Below are 9,773 nucleotides of genomic sequence, written 5' to 3'. Positions count from 1 at the left end.
GGAGGGATAGCATTAGGAGATATACCTAATGTAAATGACAAGTTAACGGGTGCAGCACACCAACATGGCACATGTATACATATATAACAAACCTGCACGTTGTGCACATGTACCCTAGAACTTAAAGTATAAAAAAAAAATTCTAAACCTAAAAAATAAAGTAATCGTTATAGAAAGTACTATGTAGAGATATTATAAGAAAAGTAGTACAATCTCATTATAATTATAAAGAAAAATAAAGTTTTATACATAAAGTTTTTCATGGACCACAAACTACAAACCATAGCTAGCTGGGTGCTCTTCAATTCTTGATTTACTCTTTGATTTTATTCTTTAATATTTTTGCCTTGACTCGCTTAATTTTTTTTTTTTCTTTTTTTTTTTTTGAGACGGAGTTTCGCTCTTACTGCCCAGGCTGGAGCGTAATGGCGTGATCTCGGCTCACTGCAACCTTCGCCTCCCGGGTTCAAGCGATTCTCCTGCCTCAGCCTCCAGAATAGCTGGGATTACAGGCGCCCGCCACCACGCCAGCCTAATTTTTGTATATTTAGTAGAAACAGGGTTTCACCACGTTGACCAGGTTGGTCTTGAACTTCTGACCTCAGTGATCCACCTGCCTCGGCCTCCCAAAATGCTGGAATTACCGCGTGAACCACCGCGCCCGGCCGGACTCCCATAGATTTTTAATTAAAAAAAAAAAAAAGCGGGAGGACTGGAAACACCACGGACCAACGCTCCTCTTGTCATTCATGAACCCCACACTCCGAGTCACGATTTTCCCTTGACTACCGTCCCGTGGTTCCGGCACAATAGGGGAGAGATGCCGCGCTGCGGATGCAGAGCTGCCCAGAGAGGACTCCAGGCCAAGGCACAATCATTGCGCAAGGAGGAGACAGGACGCCCGGGGTCCCGGCTGTCAGCCCAGCTGCCATCTTATGGCTGAAGGGGACTGAGGGCCGAGCTGCGCCAAGGACAACTCTGGCCAAGGAAAACTCGGGACACGGATTTTGGAGCCGACAACGGGGAGGCAGGAGTCCAGCCACAGCCTCTTCAGACTGGTTCCAACCAGCCCCTCCCCCTCTCTCGGTGTGTTGGACCCGGCCGACTCACCATTTCTAGGCTTCCCGGGGGGGTCCTGGCATCTTAAGCTGTGGATCTCCCAATACCTACAGGTTACAGGGACACAGAAGGTAGGCCTCTAGGAGCAGAAAACACAGAACAGAGAAGACAAGACCTGGAGCTGCGGCTGCAGCCAGAGACAAAGACCGCGCCAAATCCCGAAAGCCGTCCTATCCGCTCCAGCTGCGTTCCTGATTGGATGGCTCGCAGCCCAGCGTCCCTGATTGGATAACGTTTAACATCCCACCCCCTCAGGCCCTGAGTGACAGAAGACGTGCTCAGGGGCTGGGCTGAATGAAAATAGAGTGAAACCTAAGCTGCAGCTTTTTCAGGCAGGGCTTCCTCCCTGAGCTCAGCCAGGCCTTCCCCTGAGGGTATTTGCATTTAACCATGTGTATGAGATTATATGCATTTATATAAATAATACATTATATGGCTATTCACAAATGAAGATAATGTAATAACAATTATTTTAAAATTCCAGATTTTATTAACTTACCAGCTTCTGGTCCTTTGAGTAGGCAGCCTGAGATTTTAAAAAGAAGGCAATCCTCTGAAATAAAATGTAGGCCACATGTGAATTCTAAATTTTCTAGTCAATTTTTTTTTTTTTTTTTTTTTTTTTTTGGAGAGGGAGTTTTACTCTGTTGCCCAGGCTGGAGTGCAGTGGTGCGATCTCGGCTCACTGCAACCTCCGCCTCCTGGGTTCAAGCAGTTTTCCTGCCTCAGCCTCCTGAGTAGCTGGGATTACAGGCGCCCGCCACCATGCCCAACTAATTTTGTATTTTTAGTAGAGACAGGGTTTCACCATGTTGGTCAGGTTGGTCTCAAACCCCTGACCTTGTGATCCACCCGTCTCGGCCTCCCAAAGTGCTGGGATTACAGCCAGGCGTGAGCCACCGCGCCTGGCAATAGCAGTCAAATTTTAAGAAGAAAGAAGCAACAGGTGGAATAAATGGCAACCATTTAACCCAATACATCCAAAATATTATTTTAATGTGTGAGCAATGTGTAATTATTAATGAAGTATATTTAATTTTCACTCTAACTTCCTAGCAGATCGCAGTTCAGACCAGCCACATTCCAAGCACCCAGTAGCCACATATACCCAATAATTGTCACATTGAAGTGCAGCTGTGATGTCAGGGTGGGTGAAGGGCCTGAAAATCCCTTTTCTGCCAGAGGTGAAGGAAGAGCCTCTTCCTACCAACATCTCTCTTTAGCTCCTAGGATGCAACAGATAATGACCATAGAAAGAGCAGAGGGTGGCCAGGCACAGTGGCTCACATCTATAATCCCAGCACTTTGGGAGGCCAAGGCGGGCAGATCGCTTGAGGTCAGGAGTTCAAGACCAGCCTGGCTATCACGGCAAAAACCCATCTCTACTAAAAATATTAAAATTAGATGGGCATGGTGGCTGGTGCCTGTAATCCCAATTACTTGGGAGGCTGAGGCAGGAGAATGGCTTGAGCCCCAGAGGCGGAGGTTGCAGTGAGCGAGATCATGCCACTACACTCCAGCCCAGGCAACAGAGCAAGACTCTGCCTCAAAAAAACAGAAAAGAAGAAAAAAGAAAGAACAGAGGGCAGCAGAAATAAAATAACCCCAGGTAGACCACTGCTAGCCACCTGTTTCCCATTTTTGTTGCAGAGATCAAGCAGTGAACAAAGGATGATGGGTCCACAGAAGAAAAAAACTCTATGTCTTCAGATATGTTCACAGTCTTGACCTCTAATGTATAAATATAGAGAAAACAGATTAAAGGTAAACTTATTTTGCCATTTAGCCTTGGCCCTAATGGTCAGGCTGTGGTTATCTGTTTTCTCCTGTGGTTTGTGGGAATGTGTGAGTATAAGCACCAATCACATGCATACATGTCTACATGTATTTATTTATTTCTCAATATTACAAAACATCCAATTTTAAATCAAGAAAAAAAAGTCAGCACTTTTAGGGTACCCACTGTTAGAAGGTAACTAGTAATCAACCTGCCATTAAATTTTGGCATCCTATCTGCACTGGGTACAGGTATTAGTTAGGTCTTACAGCATAACAAACCATCCAAAACTTCTTAGATCAAAATTGTGATGGTCAGCCATTTAGGCAGGGCTTAGTGGGGCCATTCTTCTGGCCTCAACTGAGCTCCTTCAGACATGTATCATCAGCTGCCTGTCAACTAGGCAGCTGTGCTTCTGGTCATGAACTTCTGCTTCTGGGATTGTCAACAAGGGGCACCTTGCTTCTCCTCCCCATTGTATCTTATCCTCCAGCTGGTGAACATGGGCTTTTTTCACGGAGATGGCAGCATTCTGAAAAACAATTAGAAGCATTTAAAACCATTTGAACCTAGGCCTCAAACTAGCACACTGTCATGTTCACAGGTTTCTACCACCCTGAACAAATAAGGCCAGCCAGATCTGGAGTTTGGAAAACAGATTCTGGATCTCGATGGGAACACCTGTAAGAGCACCTGGCAATGGGCATAGAACAGGGAGAATAAAAAATTGCTACCACTTGTGCAATCAGAATCATTCTGTTTTTTGGTTTTTTGTTTTGTTTTGTTTTTGGGTATATGTGGCTTATAGAACTCTTCCACATCAACAATTGCCCAAACACCCACAGCTATTAAATGACTGGGCTGAGACTTACTCCCCAGGGCTCTAAATCCTGGAGAGTAACACTTCTAAAATAGAAGCCAGATTCCTTTTAGATTTGTGCCCAAATGGTACTGTTTATTATTGGAAATAATCTCAATAAATTGCATAAGCACATGGTGGCTCATACCTGTAATTGCAGCACTTTGGCAGGCTGAGATGAGAGAATCATTTGATATCAGGAGTTAAAGTACAGCCTGGATAACATAGTAAGATCTTATCTCCATGAAAAATACATTATCCAGGAATGATAATATATGCCTTTTTTCCCAGCTACTCGTGTGGCGGGGTCAGGAGGATTGCTTGAACCTGGAAAGTTAAGGCTGCAGTGAGCCATGATTGGTTACACCACTGCACTTTAACCTTTTGAGACCTTGTCTCAAAAAAAAAAATAAAATAGCCGGGCATGGTGGCTCACGACTGTAATCCCAGAACTTTTGGAGGCTAAGGCAGGCAGATCACCTGAGGTTGGGAGTTCGAGACAAGCCTGACCAACATGGAGAAACCCCCTCTCTACTAAAAATAGAAAATTAGGCCTGGTGGCACATGCTTGTAATCCCAGCTACTCCAGAGGCTGGGGCAGGAGAATCGCTTGAACCCGGGAGGCAGAGGTTGCAGTGACCCGAGATCACGGCATTGCACTCCAGCCTGGGCAGCAAGAGTGAAACTCTATCTCAAAATTGATGTATTAAATTAAATTAAATTAAATTAAAAAGAAAATTACAGAAGGTTTTTTTGTTTTTGTTTTTCTTTTTCCAGATGTAGTCTTGCTCTGTCACCAGGCTGGAGTGCAGTGGCACGATCTCGGCTCATTGCCACCTGCGCCTCCCAGGTTCAGGCGATTCTCCTGCCTCAGCTTCCCGCGTAGCTGGGACTACAGGCAAGGGCCACCACGCCCGGCTAAGTTTTGTATTTTTTAGTAGAGGCAGGGTTTCTCCATGTTGGTCAGGATGGTCTCTGTCTCTTGACCTTGTGACCTAGCAGCCTTTGCTTCGCAAAGTGCTGGGATTACAGGCCTGCGCAGAGAAGCGTTTTGAAAAGACATAGAATAGGCCTGGCGCGGTGGCGCATGCCTGTAATCCTAGCACTTTGGGAGGCCGAGGCAGGCGGATCACGAGGTCAGGAGATGGAGACCATCCTGGCTAACAAGGTGAAACCCCGTCTCTACTAAAAATACAAAAAATGAGCCGGGCGTGGTGGCAGGCGCCTGTGATCCCAGTTACTGGAGGCTGAGGCAGGAGAATGGGGTGAACCCGGAAGGCGGAGCTTGCAGTGAGCGGAGATGGCGCTCACTGGGCGACAGAGCCAGACTCCCTCTCAGGAAAAAAAAAAAAAGAAAGAAAAAAAAAGGGACATAGAATAATGTGGAGAAAATAGCTGAGAGATGAGTTTAGAAATCAAAGTCCAAAACACACTACTTATTTTTTTATAGAAAAAAATTTGAAAACTTTTCAATAGAGAAATTAAATTTTACAGAGTTTAATTGAGCAAAGTATTATTTGCAAATCAGGCAATCTGTGGGCCCAGAGTAGGCTCTGAGACTTCAACACAGCCACACAGCCACATAGTACAAGAAAATTTATAGACAGACAGAGTAAAGTAACATACAGAAAATGAAAGTGAGGTACAGAAACAGCCAGATTGATTACAGCTTGAGATATGTCTTATTTGAACATAGCTTGAAAAGTTGATGTCCTTTTATTGGCATAAACACAGTAGTTGGTACACAAATGGGTTACAGTCTATTTATATATCCAGTTAAGTTTCAGTTTACTATGTACAGTTTACTATGGTACTATGTACTAAGGCAATACAGAATTAAATAAATATTTCTTATGGTCATCTGCTACAAGCTAATTAATTAGAAAAATTGGATAATGACTTTATGCTTTATAACATGTTAAGTGTAAATGGTTCCAATCAATATAAATATACTAAAGTATTTTCAACTTTGAAAGATCCAAGAATGATTAAATCCTTCTGAACAAGTGTTTATAATAACTAAGATTATAGCCCTGTAGTTACAAAAATAATAGAAAAAATGAAGTTGTAATCTATGAGAACAACGTTCTTCAAATTATTTGAAGTTTAAAGGCACTGGGAAAAGGGATTACTAGAGATGTCATTTTACTATGTTTCCCTATAATGTATTATTACCATTTGTTATCTGCAACCTTGATTAAGGTGGGATAGGTTACGGACAGTGGCAGGATATACTTCATTCAATGCACAACTGTTTAAACACACTAAAGCCACTTTTGTTTGATTTAAAAAATTATGTTCACACAGACTAGATGTGGCTTGCATTCCAATGGTTGGGACTCTTTCACCTGAGACTGAGACTTGGTAGTCTTCAGTTCACCATCTTCTAGTTGCAGTGATAAGTGCACGAGTAAGATCAATATTCAGAGGAAGAGGAGATGGTCAAGAGGAATCTGATTTGGTTGCATTCATGGCTTCGCAGAAGCACCATCAATCTCAATAAAAGAAACCACTGCCTGGCACGGTTGCTCATGCCTATAACCCCAGCACTTTGGGAGGCCGAGGTGGGCAGATCACCTGAGGTAAGGAGTTCGAGACCAGCCTGAGCAAAATGGAGAAACCCTGTCTCTACTGAAAACACACAAAAAAATTATCCGGATGTGGTGGTGCATGCCTGTAATCCAAGTTACTTGGGAGGCTGAGGCAGGAGAATCAGTTGAACCCGGTAGGTGGAGATTGTAGTGGACCGAGATTACGCCATTGCACTTCAGCCTGGGCAACAAGAGTGAAACTCAGTCTCAAAACAAAACAAAACAAAAAACCACTAATTGAGAATTAGGCTATTGAACCTGGACAAGAGAGAGGCTACAATACACACCTGTGACTGAGCAACATAAATTAGAAGGTGATTGCCAGAAATTGGGTCTAGAAAAGACTGGGAGTGAGTACAAAGATGGCCCTGATGTAAAAGGGAAGACTCCACTTAATCTGAAGCATGCTAAGATTACAGAAGCAGGAGATGGACAGCCATAAGTTAAAAAGAAGACAAAGTGGTTGGTCACAGTGGCTCACGCCTGTAATCCCAGCACTTTGGGAGGCCAAGGCAGGTGGATTACGAGGTCAAGAGTTCAAGACCAGCCTGGTCAAGATGGTGAAACCCAGTCTCTACTAAAAATACAAAAATTAGCCTGGCATGGTGGTGGGCACCTGCAATCTCAGCTACCCAGGAGGCTGAGGCAGAGAATTGCTTAAATCCGTGAGGCAGAGGTAGCAGTGAGCCGAGATCATGCCACTGCACTCCAGCCTGGGTGACAGAGTAAGACTCCGCCTCAAAAAAAAAAAAAAAAGAAGAAGAAGAAGCACACACGGATGACATCACATTGAAAATTTGACTGAAATTTTGAAAATACTCTCAATTAAGTTTGAGTTTCCGCTGAAGCAAAAAAAAAAAAAAATTTTAGTATCTTCAAATTAACTGTATTTTATTGTCTTAGAGTGCAATTGGTAAAACCAATTTACTTCTTTAAATTTCAAATTTTTCTGACTATAATGCAGTAGACTATGACTCTAAACATTTCCCTTATGCATTTTGTGGGTATTATGACTTATTATAAAGTCAATCACAAAGAGAATCTACACTTAAATTTTCTCCTTGCATCTTAAATTTCAGTATCTATAATTCTTCATAAAAAAGAACATGATAGGCTGGGCGTGGTGGCTCAAGCCTGTATTCCCAGCACTTTGGGAGGCCGAGACGGGCAGATCGCGAGGTCAGGAGATCGAGACCATCCTGGTTAACACGGTGAAACCCCGTCTCTACCAAAAATACAAAAAACTAGCGGGGCGAGGTGGCGGGCGCCTGTAGTCCCAGCTACTCGGGAGGCTGAGGCAGGAGAATGGCGTAAACCCGGGAGGCGGAGCTTGCAGTGAGCTGAGATCCCGCCACTGCACTCCAGCCTGGGCGACAGAGCGAGACTCCGTCTCAAAAAAAAAGAAGATGAGAGGCTGGGCGTGGTGGCTCACGCCTGTAATCCCGGCACTTTGGAAGGGCAAGTCGGGTGGATCACCTGAGGTCAGGAGTTCAAGACAAGCCTGGCTAATATAGTGAAACCCCGTCTCTAGTAAAAATACAAAACTTAACCGGGCCTGGTGGCAGGCGCCTGTAATCCCCGCTACTCAGGAGGCTGAAGCAGGAGAATCTCTTGAATCCGGGAGGCGGAGGTTGCAGTGAGCTGAGATTGCGCGATTGCACTCCAGCTTGGGCGGCAAGAGTGAAACTCCATCTCAAAAAAAAAAAAAAGAGGCTGGGCGCGGTGACTCAGGTCTGCAATCCCAGCACTTTGGAAGGCCGAGGCAGGTGGATCACCCGAGGTCAGGAGTTCAAGACCAGCCTAGCCAACATGGTGAAACCCAATCTGTACTGAAAATACAAAAATTAGCTGGGCATGGTAGTGTGCGCTTGTGGCCCCAGCTACTCGGGATGCTGAGGCAGGAGAATTGCTTGAACCAGGGAGACAGAGGTTGCGGTGAGTTTAGAACACTCTGCTGCACTCCAGCCTGGGTGACTGAGCAAGACTCCATCTCATAAATAAATAAATAAAGCAAATCTAACAAAGAAGAACTTTTCATAGTTTTAATGCAGCCAACAATTGATCAAATGCTTTTTTATGAATGCTACAAATGACGGCATAACATCAAGTGATTTGAGAGTTAAATTACCTCAACATTCATATTTTAAAAATTTTAAATGCTTTCAACGCAAAACAAGAAAGGTCAAATATAACTATAACGCCTCAAAAGATCAAACTCTTGCTTCTTTTAGTCTTACATAAAAGTAAATGATATATTTTAACTTTGGATTACTCTGTATAATAAACATTGTTTAGAGTAATGTCTAACATGTTAGTGCCTTAGTGCTTTCTACTGAGAATTATCTGATGATTACTTCTACTTGATTTCTAATTTTTTTTACATTTGAAGAATATTATTTAATGTGAACACTCTGGTGTTTTCGAAGGTATACTTCTCAGAACAAATGGTTTTTCTCTATTTATTAAATTATTCATAGGGTCTGTCTAAAATACAAATTTCCTAAAGTTGAAGAAAGTGTCAACAACTGTTCGAGGGTTTCTCTCCAGTATAGATTCTCCTGTGTACAATAAGATATAAGTGAAGACATTAAACTCAACTTTTCAAAATCAGGAAATGTGACATTAAAAAATGAGATGAATCTTAATAACATAAATATACAATCACAAAAAACAGATACTGTCTGAATCCACTTATATGAGATAGCTAGAAACAGAAACCAAAAGGACATTTTGAAAAAGATAAATAATAGGAAATTGGGCAGTTGTTTCAGGGGCATTGAGTTTGGTTTAGAAGATAAAAATGTTCGCCAGGCGCGGTGGCTCACGCCTGTAATCCCAGCACTTTGGAAGGCCGAGGTGGGCGGATCACCTGAGGTTGGGAGTTCAAGACCACCCTGACCAACGTGGATAAATCCTTTCTCTACTAAAAATACAAAATTAGCCAGGTTTGGTGGCACATGCCTGTAATCCCAGCTACTCGGGAGGCTGAGGCAGGAGAATGGTTTCAACCCAGGAGGCGGAGGTTGTGGTGAGCAGGAGATTGTGCCATTGCATTCTAGCCTGGGCAACAAGAGTGAAACTCCATCTCAAAAAAAAAAAGACCAAAATGTTCTAGAAATATGTTGCATAATAATGTCACTATACTTAAAATGACTGAACTATACATTAAATATATTTAAGACCGTAAAATTTATAGTTTTCATCACTATTGAAAATAAACAAAACCTAAAAAAATACAGAATTATAAAACTTTTCTAAAATTACTCTGAATCACAAACTGTTTTCTTCCCACAAAAATGATATGGATTCACCAATAAACAGATGTAGAAATTGGGACAACTTTTATTTCTACTAGTCTAGAGAGGATAAAACAATCATTGATCACCAACCAAAATCAATACACACAATAAAAAAGAAAAGGTGGGCT

This window comes from Piliocolobus tephrosceles, chromosome 8, assembly GCF_002776525.5.
Source record: "Piliocolobus tephrosceles isolate RC106 chromosome 8, ASM277652v3, whole genome shotgun sequence".
Taxonomy (NCBI): Eukaryota; Metazoa; Chordata; class Mammalia; order Primates; family Cercopithecidae; genus Piliocolobus; species Piliocolobus tephrosceles.
This window is presented reverse-complemented; position numbering follows the sequence as displayed.